Below are 14,877 nucleotides of genomic sequence, written 5' to 3' on the forward strand. Positions count from 1 at the left end.
ATCCTGATTAAAATAAGACATGAATCTAATCTAATCTAATCAAACACAAACGCAGCCAGTCCGATGAAAGCATGCTGGAAAGTCTTGTGTATAGATTACGCCCCAAGCACTTTTCTTTTCAATATTAATAATTGCAGTACATCCGAAAATACCCGAAAATTTAACACAAAAATCAAAACGGCCAGCCCTACTGCGTTGTGTTTACCGCAGAGAGGATTCTGTGAACGGATCACATTTCACAAAACCTGCAGGGGAGGAAGGATGCGTGGCTTACCGTACCATACGCTCCGAAATGATTAAAATTAGACATGAATCGTTCAACAAAGTGGATTTATTTATAAGTTTATGAGCAAGCGGCAAGTAGATGAAAATAAGATGAAAATGGAATAAAATATCGACCAAATATCATCGATTTTGTTTTTTGTTATGAACTAGAACGATGATTATTACAGAATTTCTGATAAGTCTTGGAAGTTTTCAGTTTTTCAGTTACCAACTGAACTCTGTGATATGATTCAAAAACATAGAAAACTTTGATTAAAGTACATTATTCAATGTTTGGATTGCCACACATCAGACGCAAAGAGCTCTATGCAAGATCATATTTTTTATTTAGTTACTTTTGAATCCTTTTTATGGCTATTAAAATCTTTGAATATGCCAATTTTCTGTAGATCTAGACAAGATCTAGAAAGTTTTATGTGTGTACAATTAGTCGTAGGTAGCTTAAAACCAATTTGATAATATATCAAATTTGCTTGCAAAAGCATCGAAACTGTTTTATTTCAATAATTCACATAACAAAAGGAAATTATTTACATTGAAATATTCATATTCATTTCAAATTTTGTCCGTTTTTGATTAATGAACTTTGTGAATAAATAACAGTTCAGCTTATTCAGGAACTATTTTTAAAATACACGACTTTTCCAAGCATTTTTGCTTGTCAAAAATCACTGTCACTTTTTAAACTGTTTATTTTTATGTGAAGTTTTAGATTTGTTTTCGATCAACCATTGAGAAGAAAAATTAAGTATGTCTCCTAGACATAGTTTAAACTTGAGAAAGATGCATTTTATCAAAAATATATCAAGATATTTTTGATTTCAAATTCAATTTTACTTCATTTTTTTATTTTATTCAAAGGAAATTGGTTAATACATTCTAAGAGTCAATATTAAAAATAATCCTAACTTTCTGAAAAAAACGCCTCTCATACCCTATACTTCAAAGGCTGGCACTTTAAGATATAAAAAAATAAAATAAAAACAAAATGGGTAAACCAGTGGTGTCCAAAGTATGGCCCTCAGGCCAAGTATAATCCACGAGCTGATTGTGTGTGGTTACTTTATGTTAAATGACTGTTCAACAAATTTTTTAGTGAAAATTTCCTTGTTTGAAAATGATCACTTAAAATATGCAAAATGTTTAAAAAATATAAGAGTTTAAAAGTGGCCTCCAGTAAAAAGATTGTTGTAAATTTTCCTGAAAATTAACACTCTTGAAGTTATTTTCCCAGAAATATCTGGTACTTTTCAAAAAAATTGAGCAAAAAGTTTTAAAATGAAAAAAAATGTTGAATTTGTGATTAAAAGATCAGAACTTGGTTCAAGAAATATGCAGTGGAAAGCTAATTACCTTTTTAAAGTTTAAAATTCAAAAATAAAAAAAGCTTTAAAGTCAAAATTCACCCAGAAGACATCGATCCTGGCAGTCTAGAAGAGTGCAATTATACTCAAATTTGTAAATATGGAGAAATGATGATTGAAAAATCTGTTAAGAATTATTGAGTATAATTAAAAAAAATGCCATAAAAATTCGTTTGAAGTATGTAGATGGCAACAACAAAAAAATATTAACAATTTTGATAATTTTTGAGTTGTTCGTTAGTATAAATTTCAATAAAAAAAATAACCAGTGCAGTCCAAACTGGATTAGCCGAAGTTTAGATTATCCGAAGGTGTGTATGGGACTTCGGATAATCAAATCATGATAAAAAAAATGTTTCGTTTTTTTATTTTCTTATTTTTAACATTAAAATTCGAGATTTTGGTGATTTAAAAAAAAAAATTGGTGATTTTTTATTTAACTTTTTGTCACTAAAACTTGATTTGCAAAAAAACACTATTTTTAATTTTTTTTTATTTTTGATATGTTTTAGAGGACATAAAATGCCAACTTTTCAGAAATTTCCAGAATGGGCAAAAAATCTTTGACCGAGTTATGATTTATTGAATCAATACTGATTTTTTCAAAAAATCGAAATATCGAACGCAAAAATTTTTCAACTTCATTTTTCGATGTAAAATCGAATTTGCAATCAAAAAGTACTTTAGTGAATTTTTGATAAAGTGCACCGTTTTCAAGTTATAGCCATTTTTAGGTAACTTTTTTGAAAATAGTCGCAGTTTTTCATTTTTTAAAATTAGTGCCCATGTTTGCCCACCTTTGAAAAAAATATTTTTGAAAAGCTGAGAAAATTCTCTATATTTTGCTTAATTGAACTTTGTTGATGCGACCCATAGTTGCTGAGATATTGCTATGCAAAGGCTAAAAAACAGGAAAATTGATGTTTTCTAAGTCTCACCCAAACAACCCACCATTTTCTAATGTCGATATCTCAGCAACTATAGGTCCGATTTACAATCATCTTTTTTGGTAATCTTCTTAGTAACTATTTATTGTTCTTATTTATCTCACATGCCCATAGCTAGCTCAAAATAAGGCCCGCAAAATCTTACGACTAAAGCATAATTTGTAAAAATTGAATTTTTGTGATGAAACTTTTTTTTTTTTTTTGAAAAGTGCAAATCTTTGTCGAATCAGAAATTATGTTTTCAAAATATTGACTTTTGAATATTTGCAAAGAACTTTTTTATGGACAGCTCAAAATTTGAATGGCTTATATGCACCTATGGAAACGAAAGACAAAGTTTTATCTACATAAAAATACTATGAAAAGTTGTTTTTCGAATTTCTCCATAATAATGACCCAAGAAAGAGGTAAATTGCATGATTACTACCTGCCCGCCATAAATTGCCCAGCCCAAATTACCTCGTAATTTATAAATTTAAACTTAACAACGCGTCCCCCGGTGTCGTTCGAGCTCCAAAAAAAAAGACCCAGCAAGGTGTGATTTATCACACCGATTATTGTAATTGTGCCCGCCGGAGAAAGTAGGTGGTGCGCTAAATAGTTGAGATTGGCCGCAGGTGGTGGCCCTTGCCATAGCATCGCGAAGCAAGTTCTGGATGGAGCCCATGAAAATGTTGTTCAACCTTCTCGTCGTCGGCGACCTCGAGGGCTCAATTAAAGGACATCCAATTAGTGAGGGGGTATAGTAACATTTGCATACTTTTGCACGCTCGCTATCGATTATTTTTTATATGATTATGTGGCCTTGGGACAAGTACCAAAATAGTTCCTTCAGTCTCTTAAAAAAAAGTTCTCAAGTTGGTCCCATATTAATTGTGCCATTTTACACTCACTTTTCAAACTGACAAGTTACGTTTCACTCGATTCGGCCTCCGAAGAAATCACAGCGCCATAAAACCGCACGCCAAAGCACAAACGAATGTTTCTTGCCCCGAAAAAAAAAAGAAATCTCAAATTTATCCCATAAAACTTCGAAATTGCATTCGCCACAGCTCGAGGCCAAACTTGGCCCATAAAAAAAAACGCTGTTGAAATGACACACTTCAATATCTTGGCGAAATAAAACTACACTTTTCAGCGCCATTAAGGGCTAGAGAGCTAGAGTTTCCGGTTTTTATGACGACGACTGGGAAAAAGATTTCGTGGCGGCACGGAAAAGTGGGACAATTAATTCGAATTTCACGCTCGAATTTTATGTCCCGTCATCCGGGATGGAATGATTTCTCGGGGATACATTAGTTGGCAGGAAAAGTCGTTTCCCTTTCTTGTTAAGGGAGCTCGAGATGAAATCTTAAAACTTGATTGAATTAATATGCAAAACTATTAATTTAAAAATCTTTAACATCGTAGACCCAGTTTGTGCAAAATCATTATTTTTTTTCAAATTTCTCCGGCAATATAGGCAACAAATTCATATTTTTTGATAATTCGATCAGGAATCAGTATTTGTTAAGTTTGTAATTTATCCCTGGGGTAATTCTCCGCCAATTCACACAGCAGTTGCCACACGAATCCGAGGTCCGGTTTTTTATTTCTCGTGACGGAGGGGCGGTACGACCCCTTCCATTTTTGAACATGCGAAAGAAGAGGAGCAATTCTCTACGAAATCGGTCTTTTTTCTTCAATTTTAATTTTTGTATTTTTTAATCCGGCTGAAACTTTTTTGGTGCCTTCGGTATGCCCAAAGAAGCCATTTTGCATCATTAGTTTGTCCATATAATTTTCCATACAAATTCGGCAGCTGTCCATACAAAAATGATGTATGAAAATTCAAAAATCTGTATCTTTTGAAGGAATTTTTTGATCGATTTGGTGTCTTCGGCAAAGTTGTAGGTATGGATACGGACTACACTGGAAAAAATAATACACGGTAAAAAAAAATTTGGTGATTTTTTTATTTAACTTTTTATCACTAAAACTTGATTTACAAAAAAACACTATTTTTAATTTTTTTTATTTTTTGATATGTTTTAGAAGACATAAAATGCCAACTTTTCAGAAATTTCCAGGTTGTGCAAAAAATCACTGACCGAGTTATGAATTTTTTAATCAATACTGATTTTTTCAAAAAATCGAAATTTTGGTCGTAAAAATTTTTCAACTTCATTTTTCGATGTAAAATCAAATTTGCAATCAAAAAGCACTTTACTAAAATTTTGATAAAGTGCACCGTTTTCAAGTTATAGCCATATTTAAGTGACTTTTTTGAAAATAGTCGCAGTTTTTCATTTTTTTAAATTAGTGCACATGTTTGCCCAGTTTTGAAAAAAATATTTTTGAAAAGCTGAGAAAATTCTCTATATTTTGCTTATTCGGACTATGTTGATACGACCTTTAGTTGCTGAGATATTGCAATGCAAAGGTTTAAAAACAGGAAAATTGATGTTTTCTAAGTTTCACCCAAACAACCCACCATTTTCTATCGTCAATATCTCAGCAACTTATGGTCCGATTTTCAATGTTAATATATGAAACAATTGTGAAATTTTCCGATCTTTTCGAAAAAAATATTTTTGGAATTTTCAAATCAAGACAAACATTTTAAAAGGGCGTAATATTGAATGTTTGGCCTTTGTGAAATGTTAGTCTTGATTTGAAAATTCCAAAAATATTTTTTTCGAAGAGATCGGAAAATTTCATAAATGTTTCATATATTAACATTGAAAATCGGACCATTAGTTGCTGAGATATTGACGATAGAAAATGGTGGGTTGTTTGGGTGAAACTTAGAAAACATCAATTTTCCTGTTTTTAAACCTTTGCATTGCAATATCTCAGCAACTAAAGGTCGTATCAACAAAGTCCAAATAAGCAAAATATAGAGAATTTTCTCAGCTTTTCAAAAATATTTTTTTCAAAACTGGGCAAACATGTGCACTAATTTAAAAAAATGAAAAACTGCGACTATTTTCAAAAAAGTCACTTAAATATGGCTATAACTTGAAAACGGTGCACTTTATCAAAATTTCAGTAAAGTACTTTTTGATTGCAAATTTGATTTTACATCGAAAAATGAAGTTGAAAAATTTTTACGACCAAAATTTCGATTTTTTGAAAAAATCAGTATTGATTAAAAAATTCATAACTCGGTCAGTGATTTTTTGCACAACCTGGAAATTTCTGAAAAGTTGGCATTTTATGCCTTCTAAAACATATCAAAAAATAAAAAAAATTAAAAATAGTTTTTTTTTGTAAATCAAGTTTTAGTGATAAAAAGTTAAATAAAAAAATCACCAAATTTTTTTTACCGTGTATTATTTTTTTCCAGTGTAGTCCGTATCCATACCTACAACTTTGCCGAAGACACCAAATCGATCAAAAAATTCCTTCAAAAGATACAGATTTTTGAATTTTCATACATAATTTTTGTATGGACAGCTGCCGAATTTGTATGGAAAATTATATGGACAAACTAATGATGCAAAATGGCTTCTTTGGGCATACCGAAGGCACCAAAAAAGTTTCAGTCGGATTAAAAAATACAAAAAAAATCGAATGACCGAAATCCTAGAGAACTGCTCAGAGGTGTTTTTCAATAATTTGCAGCCAGAAACGGTGATGAGAAAGAAATTTGGTGTCAAAGGACTTTTATGTAAAATTAGACGCCCGATTTGATGGCGTACTCAGAATTTCGAAAAAAAAAACGTATTTTTCATCGAAAAAACTACTAAAAAACTTTTAAAAATTCTCCCATTTTCCGTTATTCGACTTTAAAAAACTTTGGAACATGTCATTTTATGGGAAATTTAATGTACTTTTCGAATCCACATTGACCCAGAAGGGTCATTTTTTCATTTAGAACGAAAAATTTCATTTTAAAATTTCGTGTTTTTTCTAACTTTGCAGGGTTACTTTTTAGAGTGTAATAATGTTCTATAAAGTTGTTGAGCAGACAATTACAAAATATTTAATATACAGACATAAGGGGTTTGCTCATAAACATCACGAGTTATTGCGATTTTGCGAAAACAGTTTTGAAATATAGGTATAGGTAATTATTTGAAAATCTATAAATTTTTAAGGAATTCTTTGATCGATTTAGTGTCTTGGGTAAAGTTAAAAGTATTGATGAGGACTATTCAGAGAAAAAGATACACTATTTTTTTTGTCGTTTTATCATTTTTTTTTCCAAAATTCTCAAAGTTAAAAACAATTACATGAAAGATATCGATTGCAGATTTAATTTTACATTAAAAACCGTAGTCAATTTTTTTTTTAATTCTTAATTTTCCGAAAAAATATGTTGGGACGTTTTCAAGAATATATTTTAATTTAGTTTTTATATCACAGATCGATATATTTTATATATTTATTCATTTTCAACAGTTGCATTACTGCTGTTTCTGTTGCATTTTGGTTTTTTTTTGTTTTGGTTTTTTATTTTGATATTATAAGTATATAATTTGAAATTTATTTTTCGTTAACCATTTCCGCCTCGAAGGCTGAAAGACTTTATAGTTGTTTAAAACACATTTTTGAAAATTTTCTCATTCACAAAGTAATTTTATTTTTTTTTCATAATTGATTGAAAATTTTGAAAATGTGTGGCATTCAGATATCTTTAGCCTTTTTAAAGGATTCTTTTCTAAAATTTTTCATCAAAAATAAAAAAATAACAGTTTGAAATATATAAATTGGTCTTCAGTAGTCAAAAAAGACTAACTTCTATACTTTAAAAAATATCACTGGTTTGTTAAAATTGAATTATTTCGTTATAAATAACTAGGGTTAGTGGAATTTCACGATTTCGCGAACAGCGTAAAATCTAAGAAATTTATCTTTCGCCGCAATTTTATGTTTTTTTGTGAAAATGTAACGATTTTTTTCAAATTATTTTATCGAACTCAAATAGGAATAAAAATAATCCTAAGGACAACTATAGAATTAAGCGAGTGAATACCCTTGTTCGATCACTAATCAAGGGTTAGTGAGTTTTGACGATTTCGCAGACGGTGTAAATTTCTTGAAATTTATCAGTTTTCTCAATTTTTTTTTTTTCAAATATTATCATAGTAAATATTTTAACCATAAACACTATTAAAGTGAATTTTATTTATTTTCAATTAAAAAGCTTAATATGAATCATTTGAATAATTGTTCAGATTATTTTGTATTTTTTAGAAACTAATTAAATTAAGTAATATTTTAACTCACTGTAAACTTCAACCACTTTTTTTGAAAGGTAAATTTTCAAAAGAAATTAAAGGAATTAAGCTTTGTTTTATTCAAAATTAAATAAAAAAAACGAAGTTGAAACTTTATAGCTGTCGGCCACCATTGCTAGTACCAACCACTAGCGTCTTCCTTTTAACTACAAGGACTTCGCCGCCCTGAGCTCCTAAGTGTTTGAGTACGGCACGGAGCGACGGCGCTGGATACCCATATTTACACTTAGAATTTTAGAGCGCCCGCCACGGGACTCGAACCAGCAACCTCTGGATTGAGAGTCCAGTGCGCGGTCCGATTGATCCACACGGGCGGGACAAATAAAATAAAGTAAAGAGTATTTTAAATTTCTGAAATCATCTTTTAAAAACATTTATTTTTTTCTAAGCCCTGTTTAATTTTAACGATTTTTGATTATTTGGAAGGATGATTCCCGTGAATGTTAAAAATATCCCCCTTTTTTGTCCCTGTTCTTATTTTGAATAACAATTTCGATTTCGTTACAAAGAATATTATTATTGCTTATTGATTTTAAATTAAATTCTTGAAAATAGAGATGAAAGCCTTAAAGAATATTATGAACAGGCTAAATGTCGCAAATATTTCGAACTATTTTGCTCATTTTGGCAGGAAAAGATGGTTGAATCTAGCTTTGAAATGTAATGCAATAAAATGTGAACTGATAAAACAGAAGCAAATCAGCCTCCATTTTTTAGCTTCATTAGTCGAATATGTTCAATAAATGATAATACGCATGCCCTACATTTTGTTTTAAAATATAAATAGAGCCCATTCTTAAACCACGTGGAAACTTTTTTGAAAATTAGGAGATTTTTTTTGTTTCACGTTCATTTTTAGTGAGGATTTTTCTAGTTTATTGAAGAATAATATAGAATCAAGCATAAAAAGTAGTTTCTGTGATTTAAACATAATATTTTCAGAGTTTTAACATTTTTCACATTTCGTGAAATTTGCGTAAAATTTTGCGTTTTGAAATTGATGTCCCCGTGAGCGTGAAAAATCACTAAGCCTATAATAACATAAAAAAGTTGTCTATGTTAAAAAAAAAACATTTTGAAAGAACTTATGGAATATTTCAAAATCATGATTTAATTTTTTTTTTCAAATACAAATGAAACAAATTATGGAAGAATACAACAACAAAACAAGGAAACTACTCAAACATGATTTCAAGTGGGAACATGATAATTTCCGAAGTTTTAGTTCGAACAGTAGGGCATAAAGGTCAAACATGGCAGCAACGAATTATCTGATGACGTAAAAATATCATTTTATGATTACTACCCTGCACAGGAAACATTCCTCCGCCGGAATATATCTCAAACGATGAATCAAGCCCGCTTTCTCGGAGGTTAATTTATTCCGGAAAAGCTGTCCTACGCAAAACTCGTTCAATTACAATTAGTCGCGTCATTTGAAGCCAAAACCCGAAGGGGTGGGGAGGGGTAACTATCATAACCGTTATCGTAAAAAGTCGCCCCCCGCGTCGAAATCTGACCTTACTTCTTCAGAATCAGTTTCGGGGCGCGCGCATTGTACATTCTTGTCTAAAAGTTAATGATAAATTTTATTGCGCATTTTATGATTTGGGAGGGGGAGGGGGGAGGGGACAAACTTTCGCGACGATGGCCAACACAACAGACGTCGATTCGCTTGGAATGTGAGGGAGAGAGAGAGAGTCAGGTTAAGACATTATTATGCTAAACTGAAACGAGAATTTAATGGCCGCCGAATGGTGTTTTGATTCGGTGGTAGGAAGAAATTAGGGAGGGGGGGGGGGGGGGGGGTTGGGGTGAAACCATAACCGTCAGCAGGGAGGCTGGTAATTAACACTGTGCATAATTAATTCGACATAACGATGTGTAGGAGACTAGACGAAATGTTGAGTGAAAGTTGTTGCTGCTGCCTGATGTTTGCTAAACAACGCGTAGATAATTATAATTTGAAATGGCATTGTTAAGGATTAAACGTTGCTATTCGACAAGATGTTGTCTAAACTTGTTCCAGATTATCTGGCATGTTTTATTGAACTTTCAGATGACATAAAATATGGTGATCTAGCAACGCTGTCGTTTAAATTAGTTATGAATCTATGGAATGTTTAAAATTTTATTTGAAATTTCCTGAAAACAAAAAAATAACAGGTAGAAGCCCTAAATGATTTGTTGTTAAAAATGTATCACTTTCCAAGTATCGCGTCAATTTACCGACTCCTCGAAGCAAATTAAATTCCAAAGATCATCGAAGACAAGCGCCAATAAACTCCAGACTGAGCTTCTCACATTTTAATGATGCTGTAAGCATTGGTTTGCGTAACGGCTCAAATTTTATGATTATTTGAAATGGAAACTGCCAGCCAGCATTAGCCAGCTGGAAGTGGAAATCGCCATAAAATCCACCAACAACGGCCATAAATGGAAGCGGTGGATGCTGCACTTTCCTAGCCAATTGAAAAGCCATTCATCTCCATCCTTTATCCTTGTTTTCGCCCGTCCGTCCAGCAAAACTCTCAACGATGAAGAGGACGTCGTGTTGCGCCGGAGAAGGGCGGCTTCGTAGAAAGTGTCGTCGCGGCCCGTCATTCGAGCGGCAAATTGACATCACGACATGTGGCACTCGTCTTAATGCGAACCTAGTTTGTCCCGCTTCCAGCCCCGGCATCGACGTTCCGGGGGGGGGGGATGTAGCGACTTGCTGGAAACAATATTGACAGTAATTAGTTATTCTGTTCGAGCACTGCTCCGAAGAAGAGGTTTGCCTTCTGACGGAGGACATCCAACGCGAGCGATAGTTTGATGGTGGAGGTGATGTCGGTGAGGCTGATAGGGTTGATTCTTGGGAATCGTGATCGGGAGAATGTTCTGGCTTTTGGTTTTGTCCTACTAGTGGTAACGTTGCTAAAATGATAGTTATAAAGACAATATCGAAACAAATTTCTAGCGGAAGGAAATAGGGGTAATTCAGCAGTTGCCCAAACCACTCTTCGACTTGCGTGAAACTTTGTCTTAAGGGGTAACTTTTGTACCTGATCCTGAATCCGAGGTCCGTTTTTTGATATCTCGTGACGGAGGGGCGGTACAATCCCTTCAATTTTTGAACATGCGAAAAAAGAGGTATTTTTCAGTAATTTGCAGCCTGAAACGGTGATGAGATAGATATTTGGTGTCAAAGGGACTTTAATGTAAAATTAGACGCCCGATTTGATGGCGTACTCAGAACTCCGAAAAAATCGTATTTTTCATCGTGAAAAACACTATTTTTTTTTAAACTTTCCCATATTCCGTTACTTGACTGTAACAAATTTTGGAAATTGTCATTTTATGGAAACTTTAATGTACTTTTCAAATCAACATTAACCCAGAAGGGTCATTTTTTCAATTAGGACATTTTTTTTAATTTTTGAATTTTGTGTTTTTTCTAACTTTGCAAGGTTATTTTTTAGAGTAAACAATGTTCTACAAAGTTGTAGAGCAGACAATTGCAAAATTTTTGATATATGAACATAAGAGGTTTGCTCATAAACATCACGAGTTATCGCGATTCTACGAAAAAAAAGTTTTAAAAAATTGGTCGTCGTCGATCATGGCCGTTCATCGTCACCCGCGACAGACACGTTGACGAAACAAGGATTTTTTTCAAAACTTTTTTTTCGTGGAATCGTGACAACTCGTGATGTTTATATGCAAACCCGTTATGTTTGTATATCGATATTTTTGTAATTGTCTGCTCTACTACTTTGTACAACATTATAACACTCTAAAAAATAACCCTGCAAAGTAAGAAAAAAAAACACGAAATTTTAAAATGAAAAATTTTATTCTAAAAAAAAAATGACTCTTCTAGGTCAATGTTAATTTGAAAAGTACTTTAAATATCTATTAAAATGACATGTTAAAAGTTTCTTTACAGTCATGTAACGGGAAATGGGAGAATTTTTAAAACTTTTTTAGTATTTTTTTCGATTAAAAATACCTTTTTTCTGAATTCTGAGTACGCCATCAAATCGGGCGTCTAATTTTACATAAAAGTCCCTTTGACACCAAATTTTCTATCTCATCACCGTTTCAGGCTGCAAATTATTGAAAACACCTCTTTTTCGCATGTTCAAAAATGGAAGGGGTCGTACCGCCCCTCCGTCACGAGATATCAAAAAATTTACCTCGGATTCGTGATCAGTCGGGGCAACTATCCCCGATTTCGTGTGAGTTGGTAGAGAATTTTCCATTGGAAAGTTTATTTAAATATTTTTTTTGCATTTTTGTATTTTTGTATTTTTGTATTTTTGTATTTTTGTATTTTTGTATTTTTGTATTTTTGTATTTTTGTATTTTTGTATTTTTGTATTTTTGTATTTTTGTATTTTTGTATTTTTGTATTTTTGTATTTTTGTATTTTTGTATTTTTGTATTTTTGTATTTTTGTATTTTTGTATTTTTGTATTTTTGTATTTTTGTATTTTTGTATTTTTGTATTTTTGTATTTTTGTATTTTTGTATTTTTGTATTTTTGTATTTTTGTATTTTTGTATTTTTGTATTTTAGTATTTTTGTATTTTTGTATTTTTGTATTTTTGTATTTTTGTATTTTTGTATTTTTGTATTTTGTATTTTTGTATTTTTGTATTTTTGTATTTTTGTATTTTTGTATTTTTGTATTTTTGTATTTTTGTATTTTTGTATTTTTGTATTTTTGTATTTTTGTATTTTTGTATTTTTGTATTTTTGTATTTTTGTATTTTTGTATTTTTGTATTTTTGTATTTTTGTATTTTTGTATTTTTGTATTTTTGTATTTTTGTATTTTTGTATTTTTGTATTTTTGTATTTTTGTATTTTTGTATTTTTGTATTTTTGTATTTTTGTATTTTTGTATTTTTGTATTTTTGTATTTTTGTATTTTTGTATTTTTGTATTTTTGTATTTTTGTATTTTTGTATTTTTGTATTTTTGAATTTTGATATTTTTGTATTTTTGTATTTTTGTATTTTTGTATTTTTGTATTTTTGTATTTTTGTATTTTTGTATTTTTGTATTTTTGTATTTTTGTATTTTTGTATTTTTGTATTTTTGTATTTTTGTATTTTTGTATTTTTGTATTTTTGTATTTTTGTATTTTTGTATTTTTGTATTTTTGTATTTTTGTATTTTTGTATTTTTGTATTTTTGTATTTTTGTATTTTTGTATTTTTGTATTTTTGTATTTTTGTATTTTTGTATTTTTGTATTTTTGTATTTTTGTATTTTTGTATTTTTGTATTTTTGTATTTTTGTATTTTTGTATTTTTGTATTTTTGTATTTTTGTATTTTTGTATTTTTGTATTTTTGTATTTTTGTATTTTTGTATTTTTGTATTTTTGTATTTTTGTATTTTTGTATTTTTGTATTTTTGTATTTTTGTATTTTTGTATTTTTGTATTTTTGTATTTTTGTATTTTTGTATTTTTGTATTTTTGTATTTTTGTATTTTTGTATTTTTGTATTTTTGTATTTTTGTATTTTTGTATTTTTGTATTTTTGTATTTTTGTATTTTTGTATTTTTGTATTTTTGTATTTTTGTATTTTTGTATTTTTGTATTTTCGTATTTTTGTATTTTTGTATTTTTGTATTTTTGTATTTTTGTATTTTTGTATTTTTGTATTTTTGTATTTTTGTATTTTTGTATTTTTGTATTTTTGTATTTTTGTATTTTTGTATTTTTGTATTTTTGTATTTTTGTATTTTTGTATTTTTGTATTTTTGTATTTTTGTATTTTTGTATTTTTGTATTTTTGTATTTTTGTATTTTTGTATTTTTGTATTTTTGTATTTTTGTATTTTTGTATTTTTGTATTTTTGTATTTTTGTATTTTTGTATTTTTGTATTTTTGTATTTTTGTATTTTTGTATTTTTGTATTTTTGTATTTTTGTATTTTTGTATTTTTGTATTTTTGTATTTTTGTATTTTTGTATTTTTGTATTTTTGTATTTTTGAATTTTGATATTTTTGTATTTTTGTATTTTTGTATTTTTGTATTTTTGTAGTTTTGTATTTTTTTTTTTTGTATTCCTGAACAGATGTTACCGATCAGTCCCAATAATATCGTACATGACGTTCGCAATTTTCTCAACTTAGTCTCACTTACTCGTCAAACGCACCAAGTTTGCCTTGTATCGACAAATGTTTCTTTTAGTCGCCTGGTTAAACTCTCTCCAGTTAGTTCATCCCGCATGGGGAGAAACGTACGCTGAAAGATGAAGGAGTTTGATCTTCTTTCTTTTTTTCATGCTGTCTTATTGTTGGTAAGAAAAGTCAAAGGCCTGCTTTCGAACAAGATTTCGTGAACAAGGTTGCAACATTATGGAAAAAAAATCATTTAAAAATAGTTTAATCTTTTAATTAGAGGAGAGATTTTTTTTCTCTTGATTCATGCTTAATTTAAGGCTCTGGGTAATTCTCTACCAACTCACACGAAATCGTGAAAAGTTGCCCCGACCCCTCTTCGATTTGCGTGAAACTTTGTCCTAAGGGGTAACTTTTGTCCCTGATCACGAATCCGAGGTCCGTTTTTTGATATCTCGTGACGGAGGGGCGGTACGACCCCTTCCATTTTTGAACATGCGAAAAAAGAGGTGTTTTTCAATAATTTGCAGCCTGAAACGGTGATGAGATAGAAATTTGGTGTCAAAGGGACTTTTATGTAAAATTAGACGCCCGATTTGATGGCGTACTCAGAATTCCGAAAAAACGTATTTTTCATCGAAAAAAACACTAAAAAAGTTTTAAAAATTCTCCCATTTTTCGTTACTCGACTGTAAAAAATTTTGGAACATGTCATTTTATGGGAAATTTAATGTACTTTTCGAATCTACATTGTCCCAGAAGGGTCATTTTTTCATTTAGAACAAAATTTTTCATTTTAAAATTTCGTGTTTTTTCTAACTTTGCAGGGTTATTTTTTAGAGTGTAACAATGTTCTACAAAGTTGTAGAGCAGACAATTACAAAATGGTATATAGACATCAGGGGTTTGCTTATAAACATCACGAGTTATCG

The 14,877-nt window shown here is 30.3% G+C and overlaps 1 protein-coding gene across 2 annotated transcripts in view; it reads left to right on the plus strand.

Moving 5' to 3' along the window:
* The window catches only part of LOC120432344 (dipeptidase 1), a 437,109-nt gene that overhangs the window by 323,585 nt on the left and 98,647 nt on the right, over positions 1-14,877 (plus strand). The window lies entirely within an intron of this gene.

Source organism: Culex pipiens, chromosome 3 (assembly GCF_016801865.2).
Source record: "Culex pipiens pallens isolate TS chromosome 3, TS_CPP_V2, whole genome shotgun sequence".
In the NCBI taxonomy this organism is placed as follows: Eukaryota; Metazoa; Arthropoda; class Insecta; order Diptera; family Culicidae; genus Culex; species Culex pipiens.